The sequence below is a fragment of the Bison bison genome, unplaced genomic scaffold (genome assembly GCF_000754665.1).
Source record: "Bison bison bison isolate TAMUID 2011002044 unplaced genomic scaffold, Bison_UMD1.0 scf7180017862979, whole genome shotgun sequence".
NCBI lineage: Eukaryota > Metazoa > Chordata > Mammalia > Artiodactyla > Bovidae > Bison > Bison bison.
This window is the reverse complement of record NW_011493551.1, coordinates 60,568-69,984: the sequence shown is the minus strand read 5'-3', so window position 1 is coordinate 69,984 and position 9,417 is coordinate 60,568. Positions and strand designations below refer to the sequence as shown.

The 9,417-nt window shown below is 37.5% G+C and overlaps 1 protein-coding gene across 1 annotated transcript in view; it reads left to right on the top strand.

Moving 5' to 3' along the window:
- LOC104983530 (cytochrome P450 2C31-like) overlaps positions 1-9,417 on the top strand; it is a 48,454-nt gene that overhangs the window by 35,796 nt on the left and 3,241 nt on the right. The window lies entirely within an intron of this gene.

The window sequence follows — 9,417 nt, the reverse complement described above, 5'->3', positions numbered from 1 at the left end:
CTGACAAAGAATTAATCTCAAAAATATACAAGCAACTCCTACAGCTCAATTCCAGAAAAATAAATGACCCAATCAAAAAATGGGCCAAAGGACTAAACAGACATTTCTCCAAAGAAGACATACAGATGGCTAACACATGAAAAGATGCTCAACATCACTCATTATCAGAGAAATGCAAACCAAAACCACAATGAGGTACCATTTCATGCCAGTCAGAATGGCTGCGATCCAAAAGTCTACAAGCAATAAATGCTGGAGAGGGTGTGGAGAAAAGGGAACTCTCTTACACTGCTGGTGGGAATGCAAACTAGTACAGCCTCTATGAGGAACAGTGTGGAGATTCCTTAAAAAACCAGAAATAGAACTTGCATGTGACCCAGCAATCCCACTGCTGGGCATACACACCATGGAAACCAGAATTGAAAGAGACATGTGTACCCCGATGTTCATCGCAGCAGTGTTTATAATAGCCAGGACATGGAAGCAACCTAGATGCCCATCAGCAGATGAATGGATAAGAAAGCCATGGTACATATACACAGTGGAGTATTACTCAGCCATTAAAAAGAATACATTTGAATCAGTTCTAATGAGGTGGATGAAACTGGAGCCTCTTATGCAGAGTAAAGGAAGCCAGAAAGAAAAACATCAATACAGTATACTAACGCATATATATGGAATTTAGAAAGATGGTAACAATAACCCTCGAGAAGGCAATGACACCCACTCCAGTACTCTTGCCTGGAAAATCCCATGCATGGAGGAGCCTGGTGGGCTGCTGTCTATGGGGCCGCACAGAGTCGGACACGACTGAGCGACTTCACTTTCACTTTTCAGTCTCTTGCATTGGAGAATGAAATGGCAACCCACTCCAGCGTTCTTACCTGGAGAATCCCAGGGACAGGGGAGCCTGGCGGGCTGCCGTCTATGGAGTGGCACAGAGTCGGACATGACTGAAGTGACTTAGTAGCAGCAGCAGCAAGGATAACCCTGTATGCAAGACAGCAAAAGAGACACAGATGTATAGAACAGTCTTTTGGACTCTGTGGGAGAGGGCGAGGGTGGGATTATTTGGGAGAATGGCAATGAAACATGTAGAATGAATCATCATATGTGAACAAATCATCATATGTGAACAAATCATCATATGTGAAACGAATCACCAGTCCAGGTTTGATGCATGATACAGGATGCTTGGGGCTGGTGTGCTGGGATGACCCAGAGGGATGGTATGGTGAGGGAGGTGGGAGGGGGGTTCATGATGGGGAACACGTGTATACCCATGGCAGATTCATGTTGATGTATGGCAAAACCAATGGAATATTGTAAAGTAAAAAAAAAAAATTTTTTTTTCCCCCAAACCCTGACTCCTTCTGTTCAATATAAGTGGTGATTCTGGTCTTCTTACTGATCTTAAAGCAAAAGTTTTCACCTTTTCACTGTTGAGTATCATATTGATTGTTGGGCTGTCATATATAGCTTGTATTAGGTTGAGGTACCTTCCCTCTATACCACTTTGTTGAGAGTTTTTATGATAAATGAAAGTTGAATTTCATCAAATGCTTTTTTTTTTTTTCTGAATCAACTGAGAGGATTCTTTGTTTTTTATTCCCCATTTTGTTAATGAGTTCTAACACACCAGTTGATTTACACATGTTGAATCATCCTTGCATCCCTGGGATAAATCCATCTTGCTCATAAATCCACCTGTTACTGTATTCTTCAATTCAGTTTGCTAATATTTTGTTTAGGATTTTTGAATCTATGTTTATCAAGGATTGTTGTTGTTTTTCAGTCCCTAAGTCGTGTCTGACTCTTTTCATCCCCATGGACTGTATTATGCCAGGCTTCCTTGACTTTCACCATCTCCCAGAATTTGCTCAAATTCATGTCCATTATGTTGGTGATACTGTCTCACCATCTCATCCTTTGCCGCCCTCTTCTCCGCTTGTCTTCAATCTTTCCAAGCATCAGTTTCTTTTCCAATGAGTTGGTTCTTCGAATCACGTGGCCAAAATATTGGAGCTTCAGCTTCAACATCAGTCCTTCCAATGAATATTCAGGGCTGACTTCCTTTAGGATTGACTTGTTTGATGTTGCAGTCCAAGGGACTCTTCAAGAGTCTTCTCCAGCAGCACAATTCGGAAGCACCAATTTTTTGGCACTCAGCCTTCTTTATGGTCCAACTCTCACATCCATACATAATTAACTGGAAAAACCATAGCTTTGACTGTACGGACCTTTGTTGGCAGCGTGATGTCTCTGCTGTCTAGGTTTATATGCTGTCTAATATGCTGCCTAGGTTTATCATAGCTTTTCTTCCAAGGAGCAAGCGTTTTTTAATTTCATGGCTGTGGTCACTGTCTGCAGTGAGTTACTTTGGAGCCCAAGAAAACAAAATCTGTCATTGTTTCCACTTTTCCCCCTTCTTTTAGCCATGCAGTGATGGGACCAGATATCAAGGATATTGGCCTATAATTTTCATTTCATGTAATATTCTTTTTGGTTATAATAGAAGGGTAATGTTGGCTTTTCAAAGTTAGTTTGCAAGTGGCCTTTCCTCTTGTATTTTTTGGAAGAGTTTGAGAATTGGTATTCATTTCTCTTTATATATTTGTTAGAGTTAATCAGTGAAACTGTCTTGTCCTGCACTTTGTGTTTTGGGATTGCCAGTTCAATCTCCTTACTCGTGATTCATGTATTCAGATTTCTAATTCTTCATGATTCTTTCTTGATAGGTTGTAGGTTTCTAAGAATCTATTTTTTCTAAATTCTCCAATTTGTTCTGGTATGGTTCATTATATTAACAGTTTGTTATGATTGTATGTATTTGTCCGGTATCAGTTGTAATGTTTCCTGTTTTATTTCTGCTTATTTTAGTCTTATTTCTTCTTGGTAAGTCTAGCTAAAGGTTTGTCAGTTTTGTTTATGGCTTTAAAAAGCTAACTCTTAGTCTCATTGTTTTTTTTTTTTCTTTTTTCTTATTGGTCTCTGTTTCTTTTATTTACTTTACGATCTCTCTTTCCTTCCTTCTGCTGACTTTGAGCTTTGTTTTTTCTTCTTTCTATAGTTCTTTGAGATGTCAAGTTAGGTTGCTTGTTTGATATCATTCTCATTTTTTGATGTAGGCATTTATCACTGAACTTTTCTCTTAGAACTGCTTTTCCTGATCTCAGAAGTTTTGGTATGCCATCATGTTTACTTTTTTGTGTGTCTCAAGGTACTTTTTGGTTCTCTTTTGATTTATTCTTTGATCCTTTGATTGTTCAGTAGCATATTGTTTAATATCCACATCTCTGTGAATTTTCCACTTTTCTTATAATTGATTTCTCAATTTATAATATTTCGTTTGGAAATATACTTGATATGATATGATTTCAGTCTTCTAAAACTTCTTAATACTTGTTTTGTGCCTTAACATATGATCTATTCTGGGTAATGTTTCATGTGTGCTTGAGGACACTGTGTTCTGTTGCTTTTGGATGGATTGTCCTTATAGGTCTAGTAAGTGCATTCTACTTTTTAAATTGGAATGTTTAGTTTATTGCAATTTAATATAATTACTGATATGATGGGTCTATATTTGCAGATTCATCATTTGTGTCCTGCTTATCCATCAGGTTCATAACTCTACTCTTCCTCCTTTACTGTCTTCTCTTGGGAATAACTGTACTTTTAAATAATTGTGATTTTTTTTTTTGTCCCTCTTTTTTATATCTCTCTACTTCTCATTTCCTGCCTTCCTCTAGATTAGTAGATTTTTTTTTCAGGATTGTAAATATCTATTGTCATTGAACTATTTTTTAAATGATTTGTCTTGAGATTACAATATGTATTCTTAAATTTTTACAGTCTTCTTAAAATTAAACTATTAAATTAAAGAATACAAGAACACTGCAATCATATATGACTATTCAACTTGCTCCTCTTCCTTTATACCAAAGTTATCACATGTATAATATCTATGTATATTATAAAGCTACCATTAGTGTTATAATTATTGCTTTTAACAGGGTTGGCAAACATCTCTTTAAGAGGCCAAGCAGTGATACAGATTTTGTGGACCATGTGGTCTTAACCTGCCATTGTAGAAAAAGGTAACCATAGATAATGCTTTAAGAAATATGCAGGGAAATATTCCAATAAAACTTTGTTTACAACAGGTGGGTATCTGGATATAGATTACTGTGTTAACTGGCTATATGTTTTTTCCCTTTAGCACTTTAAATATTTCATTTTACTATTTTCTGGTTTCCATTTTTATTGATGAGTAGTCAGCCGTCATTTGAATTCTTGTTCTTGTGTAGGTAATGGGCCATTTTTCTTCGACTGCCTTCAAGTTTTCTGTGTGTATCTGACTAAATTTTAACTGCAGTATATTTATGTTTAAGTCTGATTTTGTTTTATTTATTCTATTTGTCTACATTGTAGATGTCTACATTTTCTTCATTATTTTCTCTAATATATTTTACCCGTCCTCTCTTACTTATTTTCTTTTTCTTTTTTGGTACTCCAATCACCTTTTGTGTTGTTGAAAAGGTTCCTTAGGTTCTGGTTGCTTATTTGTTTTCAATTTTTTCCTTTTCTCCAGACTGAAAAAAGTTTTATTGATTTTTCTTCTATTTCACCAATTTTTTCTTTCAAACTATTGCAAAGCCTATTTAATAATTAATCTAATCTACCATAAATTTAGGTTTTGGATTTTCCATTTGGCTTCTCTTTACAATTTATATTTTGATAATTCATTCATTAACATTTTACTTCATGTTGAGACATTTTTTCATTTCCTTGACTATAATAGTTATGATTATAAATTCAAAATTTGATTGTGATTCAAAATTCTTATCTGTTTATTTCATTATCACTATTGTTATTTTAGTGTTACTGTTGTTCTTCTCTTTCTCTTGTGTATAGGTAACATTTTCTTGGTGTGTGTGTGTGTGTGTATGTATGTGTGTCTAATTATTTTGGATTTTGTCCTACATATTTTTAATGATATATCATAGGGACTTTTGGTTCATTTATGTCCTTTGAGGAACATCCAGCTTTGTTCATTTTCTTGTTTTAGCAGGTCATTGTTGTTCTCAACTCAAAATTCTGAGTTTTAAATTTAGTTTTTTTTTTTAACTTTAGGGTAGTTATCTGGAATTTATTCTGCATATAATTCAAGGATTATAGGATTGTCAGTTTTTTGGGATATTTCATATAGGGAATTTAAGGGTCCTGTGCTCTGGCTCTTTCTTTTATGGTATTACCCCCCACACCCGCTTTTTTCATTTCTGTGCAGTAGGTACAGCTGAATGTTGTCCTTGATTCTTTAAAGCAGTGAGATGTGGCTTATGGCCATGTTTTAGTCACTCAATATTTTGTTGTCTGAGACCTCTCCTCATGATAACATCATTAAAATGGAAAACTCACCCAGTATCTTTTTCTCTCCTCAAGTGTTTTCTACACTTGAGTGTCTTCATGGTTTTGGCTACCTTGCAGAATGTGTGTGTTTGTTTGTATTTCACAGTTTATACTTACTGTCTGTTGGGAAGTTCTTCCAATAGGGGCTTCTCAGCCGTTACTCTATTTTTATGTCTCTAAATTCACTAATCTTTTCTTTTGCAGTCTCTAATGTTTTAATTCAATCCAGTAAAAGTTTCATTTCTAGAATTTCTATTTTTATCGTTTTAAATCTCTGTTGAGATCTCCCATTTATTCTTTTTTTGTTATTAATTATTCCTTTAAGAACTTGGATATACTTATGATGGATGGTTTGTAGTTCTTGTGTAGTTCTTAGATAATTCTAATATCTAGGATAATATGGGTTCTACTTCTATTGGCTCTTTTCCCTTCAAACTTGGGTCACATTTACTTCATTTCACATTTACTTTTAATTTTCTGTTGTATAGTGAACGTTTTGAGTGATGTCTTATGGGGAGTCTGGATTACCCTTTCTTTAAGGGCACTGAATTTTATTTTGATAAGCAGCTAAATCACTGACATATGTCCTTTAGTCTCTTAAGCTTACTATAATTGTTTGTCATTGTGATTTAATTTCAATTTTTGATTTAATCTTAGGGCATGACCCTTAGTCCAGGGTGGGTTCATTAATCCAACAACTTAGAATTTGGGGGATCAATCATGACAGAAAATCTGAGTTGCACTGGGTTTGAACCTCAACTTCTCTATCACTGTACAGCATCTGGTATCCACCTTCAGTTCTCACCTCCCCAAGAGTCATACTCTAATTGGGGTCCTGAAGCTGCCCAACCCACAGACATGAATGTACAGAGAATAGTCTTGTATACTTTTGAGATCTTCCCTGTTTATAGATTCTTCCTGACTTGTGTCCTTCCTCATGAGTTGTAGGCATCAAGTTTTGATCTCTGTCTCCTTAGCTCAGAAAGGGTCCCACTTTGCTTGGCTGCCACCTCCCTGCACACTAGGAGGAAAGCGTTCTCAGAAGTATATTAGGAGTGAATATAGGGTCTACCCTAGAGAAGGCAATGGCAACCCACTCCAGTACTCTTGCCTGGAAAATCCCATGGGTGGAGGAGCCTGGTAGGCTGCAGTCCATGGGGTCGCTAAGAGTCGGACACGACTGAGCGACTTCACTTTCACTTTCATGCATTGGAGAAGGAAATGGCAACCCACTCTAGTGTTCTTGCCTGGAGAATCCCAGGGACGGGGGAGCCTGGTGGGCTGCCGTCTATGGGGTCGCACAGAGTCGGACTCGACTGAAGCGACTTAGCAGCAGCAGCAGCAGCAGCAGCATAGGGTCTACCTAATTCCTCTTTATTAAAGTATCACAATCCTGGATTGCTTCTTGTTCAATGCTGGAAAACTGTTACTTCGTGTTTTTTCCCCTGAGGATTTCAGAAAGTATTATTTAATTTGGCTGCACTGGGTCTTCATTGCTGCTTGTGGTTTCTCTAGTTGTGATGAGCAGAGGCTAGTCTCTAGTGCAGTGCCTGGGCTTCTCATTGCAGTGGCGTGTCTTCTTGCATCATGCAGGCTGTAGAGCATGTGGGCTCAGTAGTTGCAGTGCACGGACTTTGTTGCCCCGAGGCATGTGGGATGTTCCCGGACCAGGGATCAAACCCATGTCCTGTGGCAGGCAGATTGTTCACCACTGGATCACCAGGGAAGTCCTCCTGTCTGTTTTTATATATATTTCAGGTTTGTGAGGGTAACTCAAAAACAGTTACTCTGTTATATCTTGAAGTAGATGGTCCCATCTTCCTCAGTTGGGAAGATTCCCTGGAGAAAGAAATGGCAACCCGCTCCAGTATTCTTGCCTGGGAAATCTCACAGACAGAGTGGCCTGGCAGGCTATAGTCCTTGGGGTCGTAAAGAGTCAGACACAACTCAGACACTAAATAGCAACAGATGGTCCCATCATCCAGGATAAATTTTTTTGTCATTAATTAGCTTTATATGAAAGCCTTTGTACTGTGGCCATACTATCTTCCTGTACTTCATGCTCAGGGTATATCTCTAAGCCCATCCAGGTCAGAAAATGAATCACAGGAGTTGCTGTGTCATAAGGAAGAGGTTCAGGAAAGACTGAAACTTCAGTTTCCCCTTTATTCCAGTCAGTTCAATTACTCATTCATGACCAACTCTTTGCGACCCCATGGACTGAAGCACGCCAGCCTCCCTGTCCATCACCATCCCCTGGAGCTTTCTTAAACTCCTGTATATCGAGTTGGTGATGCCATCCAATCATCTCACCCTCTGTCATCCACTTCTCCTCCTGCCTTCAATCTTTCCCAGCATCAGGGTCTTTTTGAATGGGTCAGTTCTTTGCATCAGGTGGCCAAAGTATTGGAGCTTCAACATCAGTCCTTCCAATGAACTTTCAGGACTGGTTTCCTTCAGGATTGACTGGTTTGATCTCCTTGCAGTCTAAGGGACTCTCAAGAGTCTTCTCCAATACCACAGTTCAAAAGCATCAATTCTTCAGTGCTCAACATTCTTTATGTTCCAACTCTATATTTAACTATTGGAAAAACCATAGCTTTAACTAGACACACCTTTGTCAGCAAAGTAATGTCTCTGCTTTTTAATATGTTGTCTAGGTTGATCATAGCTTTTCTTCGAAGGACTAAGCGTCTTTTAATTTCATGGCTGTGGTCACCATCTGCAGTGATTTTGGAGCCCAAGAAAATAAAGTCTGTCACTGTTTCCATTGTTTCCCCATCTATTTGCCATGAAGTGATGGAACTGGATGTCCTGACCCTAGTTTTTTGAATGTTGAGTTTTAAGTCAGTTTTTTCACCTTTCACTTTCATCAAGAGGCTCTTTAGTTCCTCTTCACTTTCTGCCATAAGGGTGTTGTTATCTTCATATTTGAGGTTATTTTTATTTCTCCTGGCAATCTTGATTCTTTTATTTATTTGCCCATATGGAAATGATGGTCTGTCTTTCAATCTATGATGTTTTGGAGTGAGAAGTATATCATGTATTTGGAAAGGCCATACAGTACACCAGAAGGCATTCAGATGAATCTGAATTTGAATTTTGTCTCTGTAGTATTATGATCCCAAAATATTGTGAATAAAATCATTGTTATCATAACAGCAGCAAAATTTCTACTTATTGAGCATTTTAGCTTGTGGCAATAATCTCTGTTTAAAAAGTATTTCTTATATTATCTCATTATATAATAAAATAATGCAAATTTATTGCTTATGTTTTTTGTTGTTGTTGTTGTCAGTTTAGTTTTTTTTGGCTTGCTGAGCCACTTGTGGGATCTCAGTTCCCTAACCAGGGATTAAACCTAAGCTACAGATTGAAGCTTAGCCACCAGGCAACTCCCTGTTTATATTTTACTTGTGATGAAAATGAGGCATGCAAATGTTAAAAACAAAACAAAACAAAAAACTTTCCTATAGTCACAGAAATTAATTTAGCAGAAAAAATTCAACTCATTCTAAAAACTAAACTCTAAATCATTATGTTATTTGGTATCTCTGAGTTTAGGAAAACCTTACAAGAAACCAGAAATGCCATCCTACTTCCAGAAGAATATTCAACAAATACATTGAAAAAACATGGCAGGAGGAGGGTATGCTTACTAGTTACTCATCTAAGTAGGAGAAGAAAATAGTTTTTAAAAATATGGCCACTCATGTAGTTTTGAAGAAGATGTCATATTTGATTCCAAAGAGAAAGAGCTAGATTTTCAGTGACATCAGCACGTTTAACGTTTTTTGTCAAGAAAAACGCAGCTCCTTTAATTTACTGGAAAGCAAGTGCAGTAGGTAGACTACAAGCTGAAGACGATTGTCTTGGAGTCAGGTTTTAACAGTGCCCTGAACTGGCGTTGTAGGATTTAAGATCTGTTAGACTTGGTCACTGGGCTTCCCTGGTGGCTCAGACAGTAAAGAATCTGCCTGCAATGAGGGAGACCGTAGGTTTGACCCC